Raw genomic sequence first — 24,529 nt, 5'->3', positions numbered from 1 at the left:
TTATTTCCAGGAATTTATTTACCTGGGGAAAAGAATTCCTGGTAATCTCTGTGGTTTGCGTTTCCATCGCACCTCAAAGTTCCGGAAAAGTTATTCCAATCAGGCTGATGACGTAAAAAAAAAAAAAAAAGAGTCTATTCTTCCATAGACTCGGTTGTTTCGAGTCACTGACTCGAAGTCCAGCTGAATTTCTTCCTTGGCAAATGCGCTCAAAACAGCCTGGACCTCGTCGTCCGTCCACTTCTTCTTTCAAACTCACACCGACACCGAAACAGCTCGACTCTCAGAATGCCCATTAATAACCATTGGGCAACATTAGCGGTGTGAGGCTAACAGTTAGCTTTGTCACTGTGTATGTCTGCTGGCAGACTCACCAACTATAGAAACACTGAGATTTATATTTTGTGAAAAACACATCTTTGAATATAGTGGAAAATTTGGGTCTAGCCCTAATATCTCGATATACGTTTTTTAAAAGCTAATAAGAAGTTAAAGTGCTGTCAAACGATAGGTGAAGGGTTCAGAGATTGCATTTCAGTCAATGCGTTCAGCCTCTTTTATCCTCCACGTGGACTGTTTACCCGCATGCAACCAAAGCCCGCTCAAATGTGATGGGTCAATACTACCGTGGATACAAACAGACTGCAAACAGAGACAAAAATGCCTCCAATGCCAAAATCTAATCTCATTGCCTCCAGATTCTATATCCATATGAAGATATCTATTCATAGACTGTATTATAGTCATTCACGCTGGATTGACCTCAGCCCTGACAGGCACCACAGGGTTCTTATGTGAGGGATCCACTGTGAAAAAGTGTCTGTTGGCAAGAATCCAGGGCCACTCTGTCATGTCAGAAAGAGCTTTTATGGACCATTTCCAGCACCATGTGCCATTTCTATTGACCTCCGCAGTCACCTCCACTCGTCACTGCTACCCTGGAGTGCTACGATTGAAAGGATAGTTACCCGGTTTGGCTGTTTTCTCTAATGTACAGTATCTTAGGCTGACATGAAAAGAGCAGAGAAGAGACTGAACAGGTGAATTTGCATCACTCTTCTTGGTCTCCGTCTCTGCAGGGGGGGGCGCTCTGCATGCTGCAGTCTTTGTTTCTTGTCAAACGCGATGACAGATTGGATGGAAGTGAGGAGGTCAAAGGAGTGACAAAATGTGACACGACTACAAATTGTGCTTCCATCCACGTATTGAAAGAAACCAGACCGAAATCCACATTCCATTGAAATCTTGCAGTTGTTTAAAATTAAATGCGTTCCTTTGGCTCTGCACGGCCTCGTAAATCTAACTTGGCACATAAAGAATCACATTACATTCCAAAAAAAGCTAACAAGTTAATGCTTCAGCGGGGAAACACCGCACCCATCGCTGATTTAAAGTACAACTTCCAAATACCAAAGCCATTACAAAACCAGACTAACATAAATGACCCTCGGTGGCTTTTCAGTCTCACTTCATCAAGAGTGATATGAACAAACTGATCCAGTCAGCTGGGTCCACTGTGTTAGATGCTGTTCCAATTGCCTCCAATCTAGTTCCCTTTGTAGAGCATGTATTGCCTCTGGCATTTGGAAACCATGCACCACTCAGAATAAATGAAATATCACACTGTAACAGTATCAAGAAAAACAATATAGATTCTATTATTGTGGCTTCTAATAATGATCAGCTCAGATTTGTAAGTGACATAACACAAATCCTCCAGTTGGTAATGAATTACAGACTCATGCCGACAGTATGAGGAACTGGTTGCGTTTTTCTGGTCCAGAAGGTGACAGTTATGTAAATGCAGCGTCCTAATCTGTCAGTAGCACTCCTCCAGGATTGATATTTTGACAGCATGACAGACTTGAGCCTTCTATTTTTGGGAGATAGTTTCAACTGTCAGACACACTGACTGAACCGCCTTGCATCAGGAGAAAGATTATGTTTTGGGGCATATTCTTATTTCGGCTTTGAGTTTTTTGGTCGACCAAAGGAAATGCTTTTCATCCACTGGTTTAGGGCTGCAAATAACAATTATTTCCATTATCTCTTTTGTTTGTCTGTTGAAAAAATCTGTTAACCATGCGCCATTACTTCCAGCAGTGTGGTAATTTCCAGCCACTTTCATGCTGGATTTTGTTTGTTTCTTTTTTCAATACTAACATGACAGGTAATACAAATGGCCTCATTTCCAGGTGCACAACACCCCCTGCAAGTTCAACAATTAATGCAATGCTTTTGACAAACAACCCTCTCAATGAACCTCTGGCAGAGGTGGGCTTAGCACAAAATGGCCACTGAATACTTTGAGTGCACTTGCAGAATAATCCTGCAAAATGGATATGATCATGTACAATTACTTAGATGCTGCGTATGAAAGGACTGCACACTACACTGGATGGGAGACATTTTGGAACACATTGTCTCGTCACTACTCTATACACTGTATACGTCCATTGAACTTAGTATTCGCATGTGCTGCAACTGACTAAATGTTCCCGGAGGTGGTAGGCATCTGACCCAATGATGGCCCTTATTCTCCCTAGCAGATGCAGAGAGTGCAATTACTGCTCACACAATTACTACTCCTCACAGTGCACAGCAGGCCGTCGGGTTCAGATTCTGTCTAACACATCTCTCTCTCTCTCCCTCTCAAAAAAAAAAATCTCCAGAGCTCTGCTGAAATGAAGGAATCCTCTTAGTGAGCTGTCATATCGGAAAATTAAGTGTGAACTCTGAACCCAGAAGAGAGGACATGGAGATTTTAGTATATGATTGACAGCAGTGTGTATGTAGCCAGGTTAGGAATGACACAGTATTATTTATAAAGTAATTTGGAGGAGATTTTAATTTTCATCACAAGGTAAATACTATTCCAGATTCCTTCAGCAGTCTTAATATGAGCTCATTTACATGAGGGAAAATCACTCTGACAACAGATACAGAGTCCCCTCTCATTGAGCTTTGAAGGATTCGGGGCTATTTTGGGCTTTTATGGCCTGTTTCCCAGGTGGAAAATACTCTGGAGGAATGAGGGTTTTCTCCTTATATTATTAATCAAACCAACAATGCATCCAAAGAAGCCACTGGTGCAAACTGTACTTTTTTGCCCCTCAACGACACTCTGCTGACCAATTTCCCATCACTTGCTCCGACTCACCCCATTTTGAAGAAGCAGCACAATGACTTTATTACCGCGGCACAGGCAGACAGGGACTCATAAAGCTGACGGGTGTGATAACTTGTCCCCTACCTTGTCATGGCTCGGAGAGGAGGATGGAACAAAGGTGTGATGGAGAAGGGCATGAAGCCGTCGTCCCGCAGTGTGCTCAATGGGTTTTCCCAGTGACACCCTGTCGCTCCAGATTTAAAGACTGAGGGGCAGGCCCAGACAGTGATGGGTGATGGAGTGCCAGAGATGAGCACAGGGCCGATGTACCTTGGTGTTTACGTCTCACCGTGCACGTCTCCTAAGAGCAGTTTGTCTCTTGGCTGAGGCACATTTAAGGGCTTGGGGTGAGAAGGGCACAGGAGCCTTCTGACTTTTCTTAAACCCCTTTTTTCTTCTAGAGACAGATCGATAAGGTGCGTACATTTGCAGTTTTTCAGAGAAGTCCATTCCCTTTCTATTTATCATTAATATTAAATGTCATAATATCATTATTTCATGTGAGCACCTATCTATACCTGCTGAGTTAGACAAACAGAACATACTCTTCACCTCCCGTCAGCCTCTGAATTTTGATGTGAAACCCAGCTGGGAGAATAAATCAAAAGCCTTTACATACTCTATGTAAAGAATGTACGCAGCATCAAAAAGACGGGATGTATAAATGATTCTGACAGCTACTGAATACACCGTTTACTGTACACAAACGGGTGTTTATAAAAGAAGTGGTGAGAATGAGTGCACCTAATATAAACTGTTTTCTAGAGTGAGTGTGATATAGTCAAGTGTGCTTTTTATTTTGCACAGTCAGTTTCAATCTGACTCACCTGTTAAGATATCCTAATGTGCTATAACGTCATAGTAATTATGCATCTAAATCTGAAATAATACTTATAATATTCTAAATGACTGCTAAATACCTTTACGATGCTTGATGCTGAAAGTTTACACACACATTAATGAAGGAACGTGCAATCACCGTGCATAAAGATTGCTGCTCCGACACCGCTGAAGGCCTCTCACTAATCTCATTCTGTAAATCAGCACTTCTTCCTCGTCATTCTTTTCACTGACAGACTGGAGGAGCAGACACAGGTGTTTGATTCGTTATTATCCGTGTGCACACGATTTAATGAGTGAGATTTATAAATCAACTGACGCCAACTGTGTCTATCCATATTTCTGTGTTTGCAGATTCAAGACTGCACAGAGTTTTCTACTTCTCACCCCAGGGATAGAGCAGAGGATGTCCCACAGCACTTCTACAGTTATTCCCCGACAATTATTATTATTACTATTGATTTTGATCTGGATATGTTTTCTGTTGAGATAAATATTAAACTTGTGCAATGTGTGTGGTTTTCTGGTCAAAGCTGTGACTCACAGGTCAGAGTGTTTTGAATAGCTGAGCAGTTTAAGAGGTCACCGCTGGTGGGAGGCTATCATCTCCGATTCACAGCTCTGTAAGTTTGCTCCAGGGTAATGTCGACCTCTGCGCTGACACAAACTTATTGCTGGTGTAAATCTCCAGCCACACACCACTCCTGCCCTCTCGCCATGAATATTTAAACAAGTATACATACATACCACGCTGCCTTACATTGTCTACAATATTATTGCTTGCCTGGAGTTATGCTTGAATTATGCCTTTGTCTTGGGAAGTGCAACTTTGGATATTTTCTTTTATATCGTCTGTATATCCAGACACATTCTCATGACATATTAGGCGAGCAAATATCCAAAAGGAAAACCTGCGTCATGCACTTTCTCCGTGAGGTTACTGGGGACGCACAAGTGACGGGGTGTATCCACACTAATGCATCTCTGCTCACAGACAGATGACACACCTCCAGACCTATCTGTTCATTTACCTCCACAATCAAGATTCACGGCTCTATTTTCCACTGCCCTGTTTGCCAGAGGTGCTCTGTTTTCTTCAGTGTTAAATGAATTAAATGGGCCGACTGCCAAAAGCACTGCTCATTCCATATACCCCGATATAGCAGCGTGTCTGCGTCTTGGGTATGTATAGACAGAAATTTGGAGTGTGTTCACACGTTGCCTGCGGCTGATTAAAAGTGATGAATTTTGGTTTCAGAGCTCTGCACCGTGACCTCTATTTTTACAGGTCAAGTTGTGTTAATGTCATGATAATAAGAAAAAAAAATATTAATACCGGCTCTAAGTTATAATTACCAAAAACATTACTTTTAAATGCCAGCTCAGATTCCACACTCGGGTGCACAAAAAAGTTGTGAAAGAATGTCACCGTTACGAGCGCGGCTGCTCTTCTAAATGAGCTGCAATAAGCCTTGTGTCTGAGAAACAGGGAGCAGCAGACAGCAGAGCCTCGGCTCTGCATGACTGGCTCTGTCAACGGCAGCATACGGAGGTCTGGTGCTGGCCAGGTGGCTCTTACATCTGGCCCATTAGCTCTCAACCACTGCAATGACTCTCCACACCACTGAGAGCCTGTTGAAATAATATCATCAGGACCTGTAAGTGCTGAAGGCCGCCTTGCCCATTGCCTGCTCAGAATAGCGAGTCATGGCCACACTTTGGATCTGACCTGTCAGCTCTGAGGCCGGGTCCATCCCTGAATGGGATATCTTGTAAAATACTGAGGACTCGGCAGTTTAATGCACTGATACAGTATGGATTTCATCAAATTAATATTGCACTAGATCTCGTTAAATGATTGTAGCTCTGGACTGATTAGTCCCCAGAAAATTACACACATACACACACACACACACACACACACATACATAATCAGTTGCAGCCTTAAATAGCACAGATCAGCATTCTGTGTCATGACATTTACAATTTATTTCTCCATATTGTACCTAGCTAATAATATTCATTATGGATACACATCCTTTAAATCTCACAAGGCAAATAAAGCACTTACAGAAAGTTTTATTTGCGTTTTAAAATGCTCAACACCAGCCGTGCATCTCTCTAGGCATAAACATTTCAAATCAACTGCAAAAGTTAAACCACGACAACTTCAACACGTAAGGTAAGAGTGTCGTCTTTGGTGCTGCACATATTCAGTAGTGCTCTTTTCAAAACTCAGCTGTTGCAGCTGAGATTAAATAATACATGTTTTTGTCTGGGACTTCAGCCGAGACAATCCAGAGACACTTCCGTCTCTTGTGAATTTTGTGTCCCTGTCAGGTCACGGTAGTTAACGCGAACAAAGCGCCCAGGTCTTTGGCCTTTACTTTCCTGTCTCCAGTCCCCTGACTCTCAGGGACAAACCCCCACCTCCAAAAGCATGCCTCTTGCCCTGAGCACTGCACCAAGTGACACATTCTATCCATCAACTGCGGCGCTACAACATACGAAGCCAAAAAGTGCAGGGATGGCAAATTTTTCATGCATATGATATTCAGGCTACAGCACATCCGCCTACGTTAACCCAGGAGAGCGAAAGACGGAAAGGGAGGGGGGGGCTTTGAAGATGGATTACCAGATCACGTCACGAGAAAAGAGGCTGCTATGAGCAAGCAGCAATTTCAGGAGAAGGCACTCAGAGCGAGTAAAGTGTGTGGGGAGAGGAATACAGATGCTCATTTGGTACGAAGAGTTTATTTTCATGTCAACAGAAGAATAGTGTGTATTAGTGCTGTCAACTACTTTAGACCTCAAGCTAAAAGCCACTCTTCTCTTCTCGTCTTTCTCATAAATAATAATAAAAATACATGCCATGGCCTTAAATTTGAAATTATAGAACCACTGACTTAGTCACAGACAAGTGGTGATAACACATGAATTTTAGCTTTCGCCTGTTGGGTTTCAGCAATCAATTTCCTTACAGCCAGGCTACATTTGGCATGTTAAAAATCTTCACTTCAGCACTGTGTTTTATGAGTGCAATTCTATTGGGCGAAAAATTAAATGCATAATTCAGGGTTGAACAGGCTGCCCAATTCATTTTACAAAAGAGGGACACAAGCCAAAGAAACAGAAAATGGCAATCAGTGGATTGTTCTTTAATTTATCATCATGATACAGCAGTGACGAAGAAGGCAGACTTGAAATGTTGTTCTATTTTTTCTCCTGCTGGCAACGAGTCTGTAAAAAACAAATAAAATCTAAAGGAAAAAAAATGCTTTTTTGTCCTTAAATGACAAGGGCTTGCTGATGAAGTTGCTCCTAAATAAAGAAAGACCAACGTAATGAATGCCTGGGTCTCGCTCTTGCCAAAAACTGCATTACAGTGCTCCTAATGGTTTCCCTTGTCTGAATCAAACTATCTGAGTACGTGCTCCCAGCAAGAGTGAATTAAACTCCCAGAGATGAATTGTGGGAGGGGACTGGGGAGGCCGAGGGTGGGAGAAAAAGACCCAGCAGATACATGACCCCATTCACAAACCAGGGGCAGGGGCAGCTATTATCATAAGCTCTCTGAAATGAATGACAATCTTTCACATCCAAGGTTAGCAGCTCTCACTCAGCAATGCTTTTTCATCTCAAGGACAGCATGTGGGTAAATGCAGGAAGACGACTGCACCGGCAGAATGATTACACAACTCTGTAACTCCAACAAAACTGCCGTGGCAACTTCATGACGGTCGAAAACTGCATAAATTAACAACACAGATAAAAGTGGCGGTTATATATTTCCGTGTATGCATTCCCAGTGTTCCAACACTGGATAAAGTCTCACCATGTTTCCTAAAAGCAGGCCATTTCACATGAAAATGTTCGCGAAAGGCATCTGAAAAAGCTTCATTTAACAGGTTACTTTGTGACCTGGGACTTATCCTCCTATTATTTACAATCACACTATGGATGGTGCATAAAATATTCTCACTTAAGAGCTTTATGTTGCTCAAATTAAAAGGTAGCTCTCTTATCTGATACACACACAGACAGGGCCAAAGGGTGAAATCAGAGAGAGATTAAAACACATTCAACACATTCACAGTCAGACTGCAACAGGATCTACCATTCTGAATGTCTTCTGTAAAATAGTCTGACCAAGACAGAGGCAATAAAAAAGTCTTTTCTGTGGTTTCTGCCAGAACTCATATCCAAAATACGACTTCTGGCAGCTGAAGTCACAAAGTCAAACCCACAGCACAAACAATAAGCAAACATACGTGGTAATTAACAATGTGACTTAGGTTTGCACCGCAGCCTAAAACAAGATTATAAAACAGAAAGCTCAAACCAAGCAATCTGTTAGCAATCGCATGATAACCGTACACTACACTGATGACATCCAAGCATCCCTCTACATTTGCCTGGGTCCATACTTTTGAATCCACCCTCTCTACAAAGGTTGACAGTTTTGTCTGATTTCAGGCTAGCTCCACGTGTGAGGTGTGGGGGTGAGTTATCCTAACAAACTGCAACAAAGTGGAAACATTTGAGGTCAACTTCGACCTCTCTGCAGGCCAAACAATGGAGGAGTGGATTTCGCAGTACGTATCTACAGGGGGAAAATCACATGGTTGAATTTGAGTTGCATAAGATGACAGCAATGGTTTTTCTTCTCTTGATAAGTAGCACCAAACAGCAGAATGACTGTAGTAAACACAAATATTCATATTTCAATATCATTAATTCACAGGAGGAATCGATAAGGCAATCGATAAAGAATCGGATCGATAAGCAGAATCGATAATGCCATTGATATCAATAAAATCCTATCAATTCCCATCCCTAACTGAGATACTTTTGACAACACTATTCCACTCTCTTCCCAGCAGGCAGTCTACTAAAAGGAAGCCAACGTGGAAGTGCCAAAACCTGCAGTTCCTCTAATGGCCACTTGAGGCTGGCTCCAGAAGCCAGTCAACCCCCATAGACCTCCATGTTAAAATGCCCAACATGTTTACAGTCTGGCACAAAAAACGGTTTTGTTAATTTCCTCGTTCATGACAACTGTGCAGGAGGGTGAATTTTTAAAGAACTCACCCATTTACATTTAATTAAGGCTTGAAGTGTTGCATAACTCAGCATGGGCCGCAATCAGCGACAGGCTGTCTGCTGATAGTGTCCTCCGCTTCTCAGTCAGGCCCAAATATCGTCACTTCTGGCTCCAGAAAGCCAAGAGGGCTGCCAAATTCGACGCTTCAAATGGGAGTCCACAAACTAACAGATGACGTCACAGTAGCTTCGTCCATTATTTTTACAGTCGATGTTATTGGCTCATGATTAAGTGACAAACATGCTCAGAATAATGGCATCTGTGCTTCCATGATTGAGTAAACTCAATCCGCTTATGATGGCTGTGTGATACTGTGGTAAAGTCGGGAAACGGCTAGAAAGTGGATCTTCGTAAAGATCATTTTGTAAAAAACATTATTCTACCTGCATAGGCACCCACCTCAGAAATGTCCTGTGAATGGATCCTCCCTAAATCAGCTTTACTCATATTAACGCAATGCTCTCTCTCTCTCTCTCTCCTGCTAAACACATACATCTCAACTGAGAGAGACTTACTCAGTGGGGGCTACATAGCATAAATACACACACACAGACCCCACAACAATTGCGTAATATTTTGAAAGCACAAGGCATTAAAACATCCAAATGCTAGAATCATTACTTAAAAGAAACACATCACTTCGTATTAATTGCTCACTAAGGCTGGACTATGTTCATTCTGAGTACAAAACTGTTAAATTCTTGAGCATTGTTTAGCTCTTCAAACATGGACTTCAGGCCAAATAAGACACTCTTGGGCACACAGTTTCCTAGTTAACTTTCATGCAGGACTGGAGCTGTGCGAAGGAAAGAAGGATTTTAATGTGTAGGCACATTTTAAATTGGATGATGTGGAAGATTTTAAATAACCTTGTGTGGCCTTGGTGTTGCCATCTCTCCCTCCGGCTGTCCTTATTCATCATGCTCCTCAGTACTTTTCTATTGTGTAATAACTGTGTGCCTTATATTTATATTTTAGGGAAACTTCAATATGTATCTCGTGGCTATTTATTTATTATCATGTATTTATTTTGAGGAACATGAGTTGCCTTAAACAGAAGTAATGCACCGAGAAACACTGACTTCATGACGTTTTTGGGAGGTAGAAGCATCAGTAACAGTGTTTGGCAGAAGAGGAGGAATGTGGCCGAGAGATGTTCGAGGCTGATGATGTGAAGGGAAATTTTTAACCTGAAGAGTTGGAAGACGACGACGCATTCGGAGGCCATCTCTGCCAGAACCCTGTGGTTTGTCATTTGAGTCAGACAACTACTGCTAGCTCAGCAAGTCAAACCCCTGCAGCTCATTACAGCACACTCGACCACTGTAGTTTGTCCAGTGAGTCAGACTCCTGTAGCTCATCCTTTAAGGAAGGCCCATTGTTTAAAAATGTCACCTCAAAATACACTTGAGCACTCCGGAGCTCTTACAATGGTGCAAAGAATTGAACGCAGTCCATATTCTTAGCCCTTTGGGAGACGGATCACTCCTACTCCATCTCCCACAAACTGTATCTGTCTAATTGGGTTCTCTCTACATATCCAGTCTAACTTTTGATACAGCACCCAAGGGAGAATCAAGCAACTTTTGGACTCACCAGATGCATGTAGCTTCCTCTGGTTGAGTGCTGAAATAGCAGAGCGAGAGAATTCTGCTTCCTTGCTTGCAGCATCATCATTTCCAGTTCCTGGGATGGACGAGAACAGTTTAATTATATCTTGTGACAATGTCTTTTTCTTCTCAAATTTCAACAGATAGTTTTTTACCTTACCTTTTTACCATATTTAAAAGTCCCTCGACATGAAGAAGTCTCTGCACACTGGGCAGCAGAGGTGTCCTTGAGTTCTGAGGGAAAATATTAACCCAAAATTATAACCATCAACATGCACATGTACATAACTTCATCTCACAGAGCCTTATGGCAACATCAAAGCCTGGTAATAGGGGTCTGCACAGGGCGGGCTGGCCCTGTCCCACCAGACCAGCAGCAGATGTTGGTGGCACAGACTTTGTTTTGTTTTTTTCCACCCCTTTCTTCAAGGCTGTGTGTGTGCAACTTGTAATGTGCTGGACAGTCTACTGTTCGCACCAAGCTGCCATTTATAAACATCTGTCACACTCTTACAACATTTATTGGAGTCTTTTATAGACTTTTTCCAAACTAAAATTGTTTGGTGAAATGTGAGTGGTGCATGGCTCAGATTGCAGATGGGGCGCTGGCAGTCGAGTCGATTTTATTTTTATTTGGCAAATATCACACATTTGCCTCAGGTGGCTTTACAATCTGTACAGATAGACACCCTCTGTCCTTGGACCCCTGCTTTGGATGTGGAAAACTCCTTTTAACCAGACAGGCTCGATAAAGCGGACTGCAAAGGCTGGACATGTGCTGAAAAAAATCCCGCAGATGTGGCCAGCTGTGGTGAGAAGAGCAGCGAGCACGAGCAGGTGGTGTGGCATTTCAAACACGGCGCAGGCTATCGCTATTCCTCACATGAGCTCTTTTTCCAACACATTCACAAATGAAATTATTTTAAAAGATGTTCTATCTGAAAAGAAATCTTATTACTAAGTTCTTCTTCTATTCCTATTTTTAATATTACAATGCTACAACGACAAATCTTTGGTCCCATAATAACTGCTTTCATCTAGGACTATTTTACTTGTCACCCCTCTATGTCTTTCTTTTGCTTGTGTGACTATGAAAAAGAAAGCAAAAGTTCAGAAAGTAAAATTAGCAGATAGCAAGATCAGTCACGTGATGTGCAGAAGCAGTTAGTGGACAGGTAAGGGACTATTATTTTCAAAAGTTAAGACAAATCTCGACATCCACATCCAAAATGAAACCCCCTACCCCCATGTCTAACCGACACAGGTGTTTCCACTTCTTTTTTTCCTGATTAGACCTCTTGCCTTGTGATTATTATTAGTATTTACCCTTTAAGAAGGCAGGATTCAGAATCATTTACTACAATACCCAAAGGCATGTTATCATTTTCAATGGTTGTAAGGTCACAGTCTTGTTTAGAGTGTTGCATTCAGTGTAATGTACATTTTAAGTCAAGCAGGTGTAATTGAGGTGATCTGTTATGTTAATATGATTACAGTGATCTTGATTTTACAGTACAGACCGGGTAGGTTATTTGAATGAACACATACCTCATAAAAGGTTTAATTACAGTGTGTTTGGGGCATAGAAGAGCAAAGTAATGGACCCTGTGGTCAATTTTAATATTGTCAAATTATCAAGACAGACGTTTTCTATATGAGGAAAAAGATTTGAAGTATTTAATAATATTTTTAAGCACACAGAGGAGAATAAAACAGCTAAATGAGATATGTGTTACTTTGCAAAACCTCACTGATAAGCAACAATGTGAAAACGACACAATAAATATTCTACCTGCGTCACTGTATGCATGCGCGCTCCCGCGGCCAAGTGCACATTTCCATTGGGAGGCTAACTACAGTCATATAATCCCTCGCAACAACCTGTTTGGACAACCTGTGTACCGTTAAATGTGCACACTAACAGCTAGCAAGATGCAATAAAATATAACGGAAACAAATATATATATATATATTATTGCTGCCATGTCACCGTTGTCTAGGAGTACACTACACTCACCTGCTGCTGAGCTTTATGAAATTCCAACGGCAGATTCGCGACGCCATTTTCTCACGCAAACGTTCCGTTATTTTGTGTTGAAATTCGCATTGCGCACACAAATATTTCCTCTGAGAGTTGAAATTCGCATTGCGCACACAAATATTTCCTCTGAGACTTTAAATAAGTCCGCTTAACGCCGAAAAGTCCGATAAACGTATGTTTAATATTCCCAAATTTCGCAGAGTCACGTCCTGTCAACACTAATTAACTTAACAACTGCAACAGCTGGGGCGAGGGTGCACGCGCAGCGCCCCACCAACCACAAAGCTTCATTCAGTCAGCAAGTTTAATAATATTTAAAAATACACATATGTAGTTATTACTTTTTAAGCCTTTCAATATAATTTACATTAGGTGTAATATTATATTCCTTCCCGAATACATCCGGGTTGACGTCGAGCCGCAGTACGGCAGCCTTGTAGGACATAATACGCCGTTAACGCGTGTGTTGCCAGCTCTACTGCGCCATTCCAGCAGATGGCAACAACGCCACAAAAATGAGCGTTTAATCTCAAGATTGTTTAGTAGGCTTAACTGTAGCTTGACAATATTTTTATGTACACTGCAGAGTTACATTGTCATAACTCTCACCTTTAAGAATTAAGCTCAAAAGCAGAATTTGACGACCATGTCAAGACAGTATTTTATTATGTTGAGGGACTGTTCTTTATTTGTCACAGGATAGGGTCGGCTGCCGTTTTTTTGACCCTCCCCCGAGCTACAAATATTTTTCCTTCGGCCTCCCTGAGTGACTGGCGGAAAATGCACGACACTCACACCACCAGTAATTAGTTTTTAGATTTTTAAAACTTACCCTCTGATGTTTGAAAATTAAAAGGTTGAAAGTTGACAAAATCCTAGAGGTGGACAAAAGCCTTCATTCTTCATTTGTCGTGCATGCTGGTTAGTTAGTGCAAATGGTTTAAGCACAGATTTGGTTATCTTTTTTTCAGATGGAGGCGTTACACAGAAAGTGGTTGCAGGTTGTAAAATTTTTAATTCAATGCCACTGGTAACAAAAAAAAAAAAAAAAAAAAGCCTTGCTGCGCCTTTTTATTGTTGAGCTTAAGTTTTTTCAGCTCCAAGTATTCAGAGCGCTCCGGCATAAACGGCAAGCGCCTGGAGCAAAGAAACTCAAGGTGCACCGCAAAAACAGCTAGCAAAAAGCTCAATTCCTAAAAAAAGAAAAAAAGAAAAAAACTATTACAAAAAGCTGCCTCCAGTTGGTAAAACACTTTCTGTGTGATAAGGGCCTTACGGCCGGGCTCCACCGGCTGCAAACTTAAGCGTCACGTCAGCGTAGTGTCGCGGCGTATTCATTTGGGCTCCACTGACAGCGTACGGAAGCGACACGTAGAGAAGCCAGCGGGGTTGTTGACCGTTTGCTGAGCCGAGAGGCTGCATGTAGGCTGCATGAAATGGGTAAGTTAAAGCATTTTCCACCCCCAACAACAAGCAGGTAGGAACCACCCACTCTGTTCCTACCCAGCAACAAGCAGGTAGCAAACTCCACACACCTCGCATCAGTACTTTTCCACCCCTTGGATCGGCTTCATTGCCTGCATAGGCCTATTGACTTTTTTATTTTTTTTATTTTTTATGCAGGGTTCCATATAATACAATAAACAGTTTCAACTGTATAAAAATACATAGTTTAAACGGTAGGATCACGGATAAACATGGGTAAATGCTTAAAAAATCATCACATATCACCACTGATAAAGGTTTATTCATTTACAAACACATTGTGCTCGTTTAGCACACTATTTCATGTAGTTTTTATCTGCTGGAGGGTCGCGAAGGGGAGCATAGCGCGACAAAAATAGAAGAGCCGCGTAAAATAGAGAGTTGTCGCGCTGCTCCCGTTGCCGGTGGAGCCGCTGTAATTGATTAACAGGGGGGCGAGCTGCTATGGGACTCGCGCTGCAGGCGTGTCGCGCCGCTGACGTGCCCGGAGGAGCCCAGCCGTTAGGCAGCACATGAAGTGTCCAAGGACCAGCGGAAATTTGAAAATCCAATGATAATTTTTGTTTTTACAGTTTCTGGCTACGATAAATGGCGTCATTTGGGCGATTTTTAAAGAAAACATGCCTTACAAACCTGCAAGTTTTCTTAAAAAAATCTGCGGTAAAATAATACAAAATAAAACCATTTAAATTTGTATGCTCCTCCCCTGCTTCAAAATAAAAAAAACTTCAATCCAACAGTGCTTATATTTTTTTTTTGACATGCCCTTTTTTTGCACCACCCCCTCTCCTTTCATAAATAACAAACAGTCCCTAAAGAAAATCAGAAGTGAATGTATGTTGAATCTAAATGTAAATTATGGAAAAAAATGTTTTTAGGTTGTGTAGATTCATTTGATCTTGTGAATACTCCAAAAACTTAAAACCTATTGTTCAGGAGCACTTAAATATCATGCAATTTCATGTGATCCAGTGTCAGACACCCTAAAAAAGCAGCTTGAAGCTTGTAAATCTCACTCCCAACAGAACATATCTAATCAAGTTTGCTCTGTCTGTTTGTTTCTACATTGTTTTGCCAAAACAACAGAGCAGCAGGGTGTCATGGTGATTAAGGAGACCGCCCTTCAACTGGAGGAGGCTGTGCTCAGGCCCCCGTGTTGGCAAAGCATCTGCATGGTTGTTGTGTGTCTTTGAGCAGCACAGTGAACCACCCACCCGCCCACTCAAGGGAGGTCTCTTCTCTTTGCCACCTGGGGAGGACTTCCATCAGTCTCACAAACTTTGGGGAGATGAGATATACTCTGAAGTGGAGATTATGTGCGGTTCTGCAGCATTTTGGTACACACTATATGTCAGGAAAATAAACTTTTGGCTGCTTTCCTTTTTTAAGATATTCACTTGTTTCCCATCCAAAGCTCTTGTAATTCAAAGTGGCCATATTGAGCTTGTTTGGCCACTCTGTAAGAGTAAGGGTGGTGTTGTACCACATTGTACCTCACTGTTAAATGTAAATGAAAACTGAACTCTTTGACTTCTATACCCAGACGGAAAATTTTTAAAGGGATATTCTAAGTAACACATTTTTCTAATTGAAAAACCCTGGATCACTACAGCAACTGCATCCGCAGCATCATCATGCCAAGCTGTCCACCTGAGACAGCTTTGCCTACATAATTAGAAGCTCTCTTCTAATGCCGAAATCACAAAAAGGGATAAAAAATCAGGCTGATCTGACGGGGGGAAGAGTGATGGTGGCTTGTTAATTCATAATCACCCTGAATTAATGATTGAGTGAGACTGAGAGGCACGGGGCATATGGAAAAGAGAGGGCTGCAGATGCTCCCCGGCGCCTGGGGGGCTTCTAGGAATGAGAGCAACTCGGTGCCTTGTCACACACAAACATGCCTGTATGCATGCCCATAAGCATAAACACACACACACACAGACCTATCCTGACATGAAAACATCTCTGATAAGGAAATGGTTTCAGTTTTATTCGGCATTCAGACCACATCACAATATTTTTTTTAGTTTAAATCTTAGTGGTTTGGATGCCGACAGCCCGAGGGGACTTAAATAATGAAAAAGATATTTACTCCTCCCTGGACAGTAAATTGCAGAGGGAATGCTTAAAATAAGGCACCTACCAATCCTTTCCTTTTCCTCTATTTTCCTCTCCTTCCCTTCGATTCAATTAATGCAAAAAGAGTTTATCCTTGAATAGATTTTTGCCGATTTACCTGAAGTGCGTCCTACTCGAGCTACTCAGCCATTCACTCCATATCTCTAAACTGGATCAGAGCATGGTAAACAGACGCCAATTGTGTAAACCGCAATAGAAATGAAAACTGCCTCCTTCGAGAATCCCCCCCAATGCCTCAAGCTAAGGCAGAGGGTTTCTTTTTCTCTGACCAAAAGGATTATCTGGACAAGCCACAAAGGAATCTCTGTGGATTCATTTCTTGGTCTGAGAATATTGCACATCCCATCTTCTGACATACAATATAGCCAAGGGATGCCAGAATAAGTGTCCAGACTGTGGCACTGTGAGCATCGTCTAACTGTCTGCTATCAATATCTACTGCTGGCATTAAAAAAGGAGAAGAAAACCCTTTATCCCATGACAATAAAGCTGGGAATGGATACCTTGCTGGTATTTTGTGAAAATGAAAGATTGCAACCCCAGGAAACCGCAAGCATTCTTTTTTTTTGTATTATTATTTATGCTCACAGGATCAAGTATGGATTGGGATTTGGGTTTTAACTTGCTCTCCAGCATCAAAGCATGGATAGATCGTAAGTGTCACAAAAAGTTCAGAAAATATTTAGTATTAAAAGCTACTGTATTGAAAGAAGTGCTTGAGTGGAATTACATTTCGATGCCCAAGAAAACTACATTCTAATTGGCCAAAATTTCCATGTGGGAAAACTCCCAGAACTAAGCAAAAAGTAATATCACAGATTCCTGTTTTGCTCCAGAAATAGATTGTGTTAGATAGAGTTAGATAGTGCCACTTTACAATTTCACAATAGAGAGGCAACTAGGCTGATCTTGGGGAGACTGCCAATTGTTCCAATGACCCATTACTCTGAAATCCCAATAGTCTGAAAAATGTGCCATCGGACCCAAAGAAAGCCTGAAAACAAATGCCCTTATTCCAAAGGCCCATTGCTTTGGAAAAAACACACTTTCCCAAACAGATCATTAGACCTTCCTGGATGCCAAGGCATGATCTGTCCTACTCTGCCTCTAACTGGCTAGTTACTTGTTACCATTGTTGGTTGGATTGGTTAGGTTAAATAAATAAAATTGGTAAGGGCATGGGTAAGAATATCAAGGTAGGCCAATCAGAGCAGGGGAGGGCAGGTACTGCCTTGTTCATCGAAGGAAAAGTACAATATCGTGGCAACCTTCAGAGCAATGGGCGTTCGTTTTCGTCAAACAAATAGAGGCATAATAGACTGTCAGAAAAAAGGCATGGCACCCTGGTCATCAATCGTTACATCGTTTGCATTTATCACTTGAGGCAAATGTTACAGATTTAAAATGAAGCACGTCTTTGGCTTGAAAATAACATGTGGATACAACAAGACAATTCAGGAGGAGGTGGGCATTGTTCCTTCTGAACTGTGACATGCTCATCACCGAAAACAAAAACAGCCTACACAGGTTTACACTGATGTAAATAGAGGGCAAGCGTAGGCTGTTTTGTAGCCAGAGTACACACACAGGCACAGTGCAGCTGGCTACAGGAGCTGGCTACATCCAAAAAAGGTGCAATGCTTCCTCCAGTTGAGTCAGATCGAGATCAGATTATGTTCTCACCACAAAAGTGTTGCACCAAACTGTACCAGAGTTTGTTTGTAAGGGGTCGAGACTCTTGGCCACCTCTTCAAGAAGGTTTCGGTCCAGTTGTTTTGGTCTGTACCAACTACTGAGTGTGATTGGCCCTGGTTCGTTTCAAACCAAACTACACAAGGCAGGTGTGAAAATGCCCCTAAAGACCTTTAATATGCAAGTGGTGAGATATTATGTCAAGGTACTTTGCTAGGATAGCTTGTTAAGTGTTTCTGGAGGTATTATTCCTTTCTGTAAATCTCCTTTGAAAGTTTCTTCACCAGTGGACAGTAGACAGTAATTGGATGCATGCTGGAACTACACAACACAAAGACTTCACCCAGCTGAGAAGTGACTAACACAATGGATTCAGCCCCCCACTGATACACCATTAAACATCTTATATAAAGCATGATCACAATGACTCATGTCTGATCCTACACCTCAGAACCAACTTCAGTCTACAGCTTTAATCTCTAGCTGTGCAACTGTGGTTCGTGGGAAGAAAATTTAGCTTTGAGTAGCTTGAACTGATTAGGAATGAGTGCTGAATGACAGAGTAGAGGGCACAGATTTGTGAATGAGGCAATCTTCCTGATTGAACTCGGGCTCAGCTTCATTTGGCTGCTATTGAAACAGAACAATAGAGTTTCAACAGTGTGAATTCATGCTTAAACATGTAGTGTGAGCCCGTGGGTATTGAGGGCTAATTCAGTTTTAGTGACACATGCTTTTGACCACTTAAACCTAAATTCCTTTTTGGCTTGACTAACGATAAAACTGTTTAAGAGCAACAGCATTAGCAAAATGAATAAGAGCAATCATTAGAGTCAACATGCAACTCAGCAAACAGCCATATGACCGGTCTGCTACAGTACTAAGTGTCATTTTGCATAAAAGGAGCCCAAGTCAGGAACCCATATTTAGTGCAAGAAGCATGTTTGACTAGCAGTGGTGCTCCCAAGGGGGGCCAGTGGGGACTATCGTCAGAGGCCAACATTCCAGTTTTTTAGAGCTCACTTTTTAAGCTAGCGTGAAGGTAGTTGTATCTTGTGAAACTGGACAACCTAAGGAACCATATGGTACGAACCATGTTGGAAAAACTTATCAGGAATGGGGGCTAACTCTTGATTCAAAGTAAGGCTAGAAACATCTGGCATTGGTCCCTTGAACTCGCACCTCAAGATATCCGAATGAAAGAGGGTTCTACGGGTACCCACAAGTGCAGTAGTGACAGCTGCAGTGCTTCATGATTGGTCATCTCAATTTAGCTGCCAGGAGTTGCCATAAATGTTTGTTGTATGCCTGTTTGGATTCTACAGGAATTTTTGAGCTCTGAAGTTTGTTGATTTTATGAGAACCTAATGGAAATCTGGATCTAGACTCGAGGGTCACCTCTCTGACTAACTACGTATCACTTAAGTTAGCAGACGCAAGACAGAGCTGCTTCTTTAACCTTCCTCTCCTCCTCTGACTGTCTTACCTGCTGACCTCACCATTACCACCCTGGCTGGCGGCAGCTGCAGTACGTGTTCCATTCACACCATATCAGCATAATGGGAAGAACAGAAAATCTCCTATTATTTTGACCCGGGGACATTTTTCTAAGATGGTTACCCCCGCTACTAGCCTTGTAGTCAGACCAGACAACTGAACATTTAACCTCAACTGGCTATTCTGGAAGATATTATAGGAATTACAAATAGAGGATTGATAACATTGTTTTTTTCTTGCTCTTGTGATTACGATACGACATGAATGCGGCAATAGCATGCAACCTCTGCCAAGACCTCCTGTTTCTAGCTGCTCAAATACCCCCTGTAATTGGGATTCCTCGCAATCTTAGTCAAATAAGCCAATCTCAATACCTCTATAGTCCCCATGAATGTAAATGACTCTTGGCACTTGAGCTTAACTCCTCATTTCCCGTTGGACACCATCTTGAGAAAACTCATCTCTGGCCTCTTCCCACCTGCCGCAAAGGAGCGGAAAGGTGGTGGAGAGGCTGTTAACTCCACAACTCCGACTCTGACTCGCTGGTGTGTTGATATTGGGATCCGTTTTTTTAAATAACTTTGAGTTTTTTTTCTGGGTTAGGCCATCCTGACTAAAATAGGATGGCCTTCATCTTAATAGAATAAGGTCTCAGATGTTGGCTGAGAATATTAGTTCCTGCCTGTGATGCTCCAGTCTTGCAGGAAACGTCCCCCGCCCTCGGACTTCTCTGTTTGATGATACTTTTCCAACCATATTGCAATGTATATATTTGCAAAAGTCCAAGGCCACCACTATGGAGGAAGTTACTGGCCCTGAATATTAAACAACATCACTTATTCTCTGCTTATTACCTTGAAAAAAAAAAAAACGTTCTTCTTGCATGCCTCCACCATAAATGAAGAATCCAAAAAAGGCGACTATTCTTCATGAACTTACGTCACTGGGGGCCAGAATTAACAGCAGCAAAACGCAATCAAAACCTTGCCTTTTTGGATTCTCCGTTCATCGGAGAGGCAAACGAGAAAACTCCCAGTAGAGAGAGAAAGAAAAAGAAATAGGATCAATGACAATCACATGCCCACAGGAGATGTTCCCAACATGCAAACTTTCCTTGATAAAAGATGGAGGAGGTTATCAGCTGATAGCCAGCAGTCTGGCGGGCTATAAATGGTTTGATAACAAGATTGGGGGCAAACGTTTGTCTCATCTGACTCTCTTTTTTATGTGCTTTCAGCGGGGATGAGATTTGATGAAGTACAAATAGAAGCACACGACATTCATGATGCTCGGCAAGTAGTATTCATAGCAGCAGAAATACATGGAGACCAGCAGAGGAAAGAAAAAGGTAATAAAGCATAACCAGTACCTCCAGTTATGTCTCTTTTCAGGTCCTCGCTTGCTCTGTGCTAGTTTGTTTTTTGCACGCCATAAAATAATCATTCCAATTTATGGTGTATTGAATTTCACGCAGTTTAAGAAAATGCCTTTTCTTTATCACCAGTGTTTAGTTGTATATGAAGTGACCCCACTAAATGTTTGGTAAATACTGAGCAAAAAGACAACAAAAAACATAAATATCGACTTGTAATTTCCGCGTAGGTAACAGCTTCTGCTATTCCTTTTATTATTTTGTCTCTTCTTTGCTCATCTTCGGGGAGGCAATAACACTTTAAGGTCACCTTATCAGATGCAGCGACAATACATGGCTCTATATTTCACATTATATTACAAACAGACAACCCTACATGAGCACCATCTTTCAGGAGCCAGCTCCCATACAGCTTGGACTTAGGCGGGAAAGCCACTTAACCCAAAACAGGCTGTGGGAATAACAAACAGGACTCTGTCAATCTGGGAGGTATTTGTATTTGGATTCATTCATAGATCCATGTGTATTACTGAATAGATATTATAATGTTTCTTTAAGGACACATATGACCACTCTTTCACTTGAACGTTACATGATATAAAGCCTGCATATGGAGTGTGGGGCAGCTGTGAATCCCCACACTTGGATTATGTATTTAAACCTCAGATTCAGTCACATTTCTGTCAATCTTCACTAACGCATGACAGAATTACAGTCATTATTTTTACAGGACACGTCGTTTCAATTTGCTCATTTTCAATTTTTATTGATTAAATAAACACTGTGCTACTGCAGCTGCTGCATTGGTCTACACTTCTGAAGCAGCTGATTGATGCCACTCATCCCAGCTCATTATTACAGAAGTGGATCTTGCCCCCTCCTCTGTGGAATGGGGAAATATCAAAATGCACTTAAGTGTTCCTTCGGAGAGGTAAACCCACAAGAGGTATGAGACCAAAGCTGCACCTCAGTGTTTGTTTGACTTGTTTTCTCTCTGCTCTCCCTGCTTGCCTCTGAACACAGATGGAGATTCATCTGTTGCCTGTTCCCTCTTGACTCGTTTTCCTTTTCTATTCCCATCTTCTTGCGTCCTCCCCTCCTCCCCACCCCCTCTCAAGAGACTGTCTGCCAGCAGAAGCCCTGTACCTCACCGTGCGCTTATCAGACAGTTTATCCTTTTCCTGTGGGCGCCGTCCTCCATCTGTGGCTGTGACAGCCAATCGCCACGCCGAGGGTCCATTCCAAGTCATGATTTAGACACCCAGCCTTGCCAGCACTGCTCTGTCAACCCCCTCTTTCCCCTCTCTCATGGGGATTTCTCGCACGCAAGGTGCTCGGTCCTTACATTCAGCCATCCCAGCCCAGTAAAAGAAAATGGTTTCTGCAAACTATGGATAAATTACATTTGTATGTTTTATATGTATCATATCAACATTTCTATAGTGACATAGTATATAAGCTGAGGAGGTGAAGGGGATGTTGAATGGCATGACAGCGAAGCAAGACACCTGCCAAGCTGCAGACCACTGTTCAAGACCAATAAACAACAAAAACAGATGGTTTTTAGTAAATCATTGCTGCATTTCTAGCGGCTTTTAGGCAACAAAGGTGTTTTTTGGCAACCCATCACTGTGTTTGCACCAGGGTAGTGCCATAAAAGGTGCTGGGTTTTCTTACCAAACCTTTGCTCCGTTTCCTGCCAGGATAGTGCCACAAAAAGTGACTGCTTATTACCAAGCCATCGCTACATTCTTTGCCGGGGTAGTGCCATGAAAATTGCTGATTTTTTTACCAAGTCATTGCTGCATTTCTTGCCAGGATAGTGCCTCGAAAAGAGGTTGTTTCTTACTGAGGCATTGCTGTGTCTCTTGCCAGGATAGTGCCTCGAAAAGAGGTTGTTTTTTACCGAGACATTGCTGCATTTCCTGCCAGGATAGTGCCACAGAAAGTGGTTGTTTTTTACCGAGACATTGCTGCATTTCCTGCCAGGATAGTGCCACAAAAAGAGGTTGTTTTTTACAGAGGCATTGCTGTGTCTCTTGCCAGGATAGCGCCATGAAAATGGTTGTTTTTCATTGAGCCATTGCTGTGTTCCCTGCCAGGATAGTGCCACAAAAAGCGATTGCTTTTTACCGAGACATCGCTTCATTCTTTGCCGGGATAGTGCCACGAAAAGAGGTTGTTTTTTACAGAGGCATTGCTGTGTCCTTTGCCAGGATAGTGCCACGAAAAGCGATTGCTTTTTACCAAGCCATTGATACATTCTTTGCTGAGATACTGCCACAAAAATTACCGTTTTTTTTCTTGTTGTTTGTTTTACCAAACAATTGCTGTGTTTCCTGTCGGGGTAGTGCCACAAAAAGTGGTGGGTTTTTACTGAGCCACTGCTGCAATTTCTGCCAGGATAGTGCCACGAAGAGCGATTGCTTTTTGCCGACCCATAGCTACATTCTTTCCTGGGATAGTGACACAAAAATTGCTGGGTTTTTTTACCAAGCCATTGCTGTTTCCTGCCAGGATAGAGCATTACCATAATCAGGTGGTTTTTGTGCCTAAACCTGACCACATCGTTGTCGAAACATACATTTTCATATTCACTATATAATAACATGTAGTTTGCAGGAACGTATATTGCCAACATTAATTCTGCCACCTGGGTCGACCTTTCCCTCATGCACACAACACTTAACACATGCAAGCAAACAGATACAATAATTAGACCTTCCCCTTGCTGATATGTTTTCACACCTTAACACTCACAGGTAGTCACAATATATATGTCAGTAACACCCTGTTCCAGACAGGGGAAGTGAATAAACTATATTAAATCCAAAGTGGTGGACTAATAGGAAGGGACTAATGAATAGACCCTGTGTTTACATTCCTCAGTGCTTAGGCTCTCCCCCTTAATAGCCCGGCTACAGTGGTATCGCTCAGCACTTACAAACATCCTCAAGAGGTATCTTCGTTAATATTTTACTCAGTAGAGATAGTAAATAACAAGCAAGGCATTTCCAGAGAACAAGAGCAAACAGAGAGAGGAAGGAAGAGGCAGAAAGAGGCAGAGAGGACGGCTGTCTCCAGGGTGTCAGCCACAATTGCTTTCTCATTTTTAACTTGTCAAGTCGGCTTTATCTGTTTTATCACCAATGGAACTCCGAACGCACCAAAGGCTAAGGCAGCTTGACAGAGCAAATATGGCTATTACAAATTTCGATGGGGCAGCAAAAGGAGATTTAAGAAAAATACCTGCCGTGCATCAGCTCTTTCCATTGCTCCTCAAAGAAAAATAAAAAACACAAAACAGAAAATAAACAAAGCAGAAGTTCTCAACCGAGCTACACCGAAACCATGCTAAATGGTGTTTGTTCAGCAAGGTATGAGGAAATAAAAGGTTGGGGGAAAAACATCCCGTTGCAACTACACAACCTTGCAGAAAAAAAAAATCCAAACTGAATTTAAAGTGTCAGCTCCCTGTGACAAACAAACAGAAATAAATAAATAAAGTGAAATTCGAGCCAAGGTTGAAGTGCACCTCCCATCCCAGCACAGCAGGTGAGTGAGAGATAAACATTTG

General features: G+C 42.0%; 1 protein-coding gene across 1 annotated transcript in view; it reads right to left on the bottom strand.

Annotated features, from left to right (window-relative positions):
- Nucleotides 1-24,242, bottom strand: part of LOC126402013 (interleukin-1 receptor accessory protein-like 1) — a 387,060-nt gene extending 362,818 nt beyond the window's left edge. The window contains exons 1-3 of the mRNA XM_050063650.1: nucleotides 24,202-24,242; nucleotides 10,884-10,957; nucleotides 10,710-10,799 (exon numbers count right to left, since the gene is read on the bottom strand). The gene's annotated coding sequence lies outside the window, so the exon portion shown is untranslated. The remainder of the gene's footprint in view (nucleotides 1-10,709; nucleotides 10,800-10,883; nucleotides 10,958-24,201) is intronic.
- Nucleotides 24,243-24,529: the final 287 nt, after the last annotated feature.

This window comes from Epinephelus moara, chromosome 15 (assembly GCF_006386435.1).
Source record: "Epinephelus moara isolate mb chromosome 15, YSFRI_EMoa_1.0, whole genome shotgun sequence".
Taxonomy (NCBI): domain Eukaryota; kingdom Metazoa; phylum Chordata; class Actinopteri; order Perciformes; family Serranidae; genus Epinephelus; species Epinephelus moara.
Note: the sequence above shows the minus strand (reverse complement) of the source record. Positions and strands in the feature narration are given on the sequence as shown.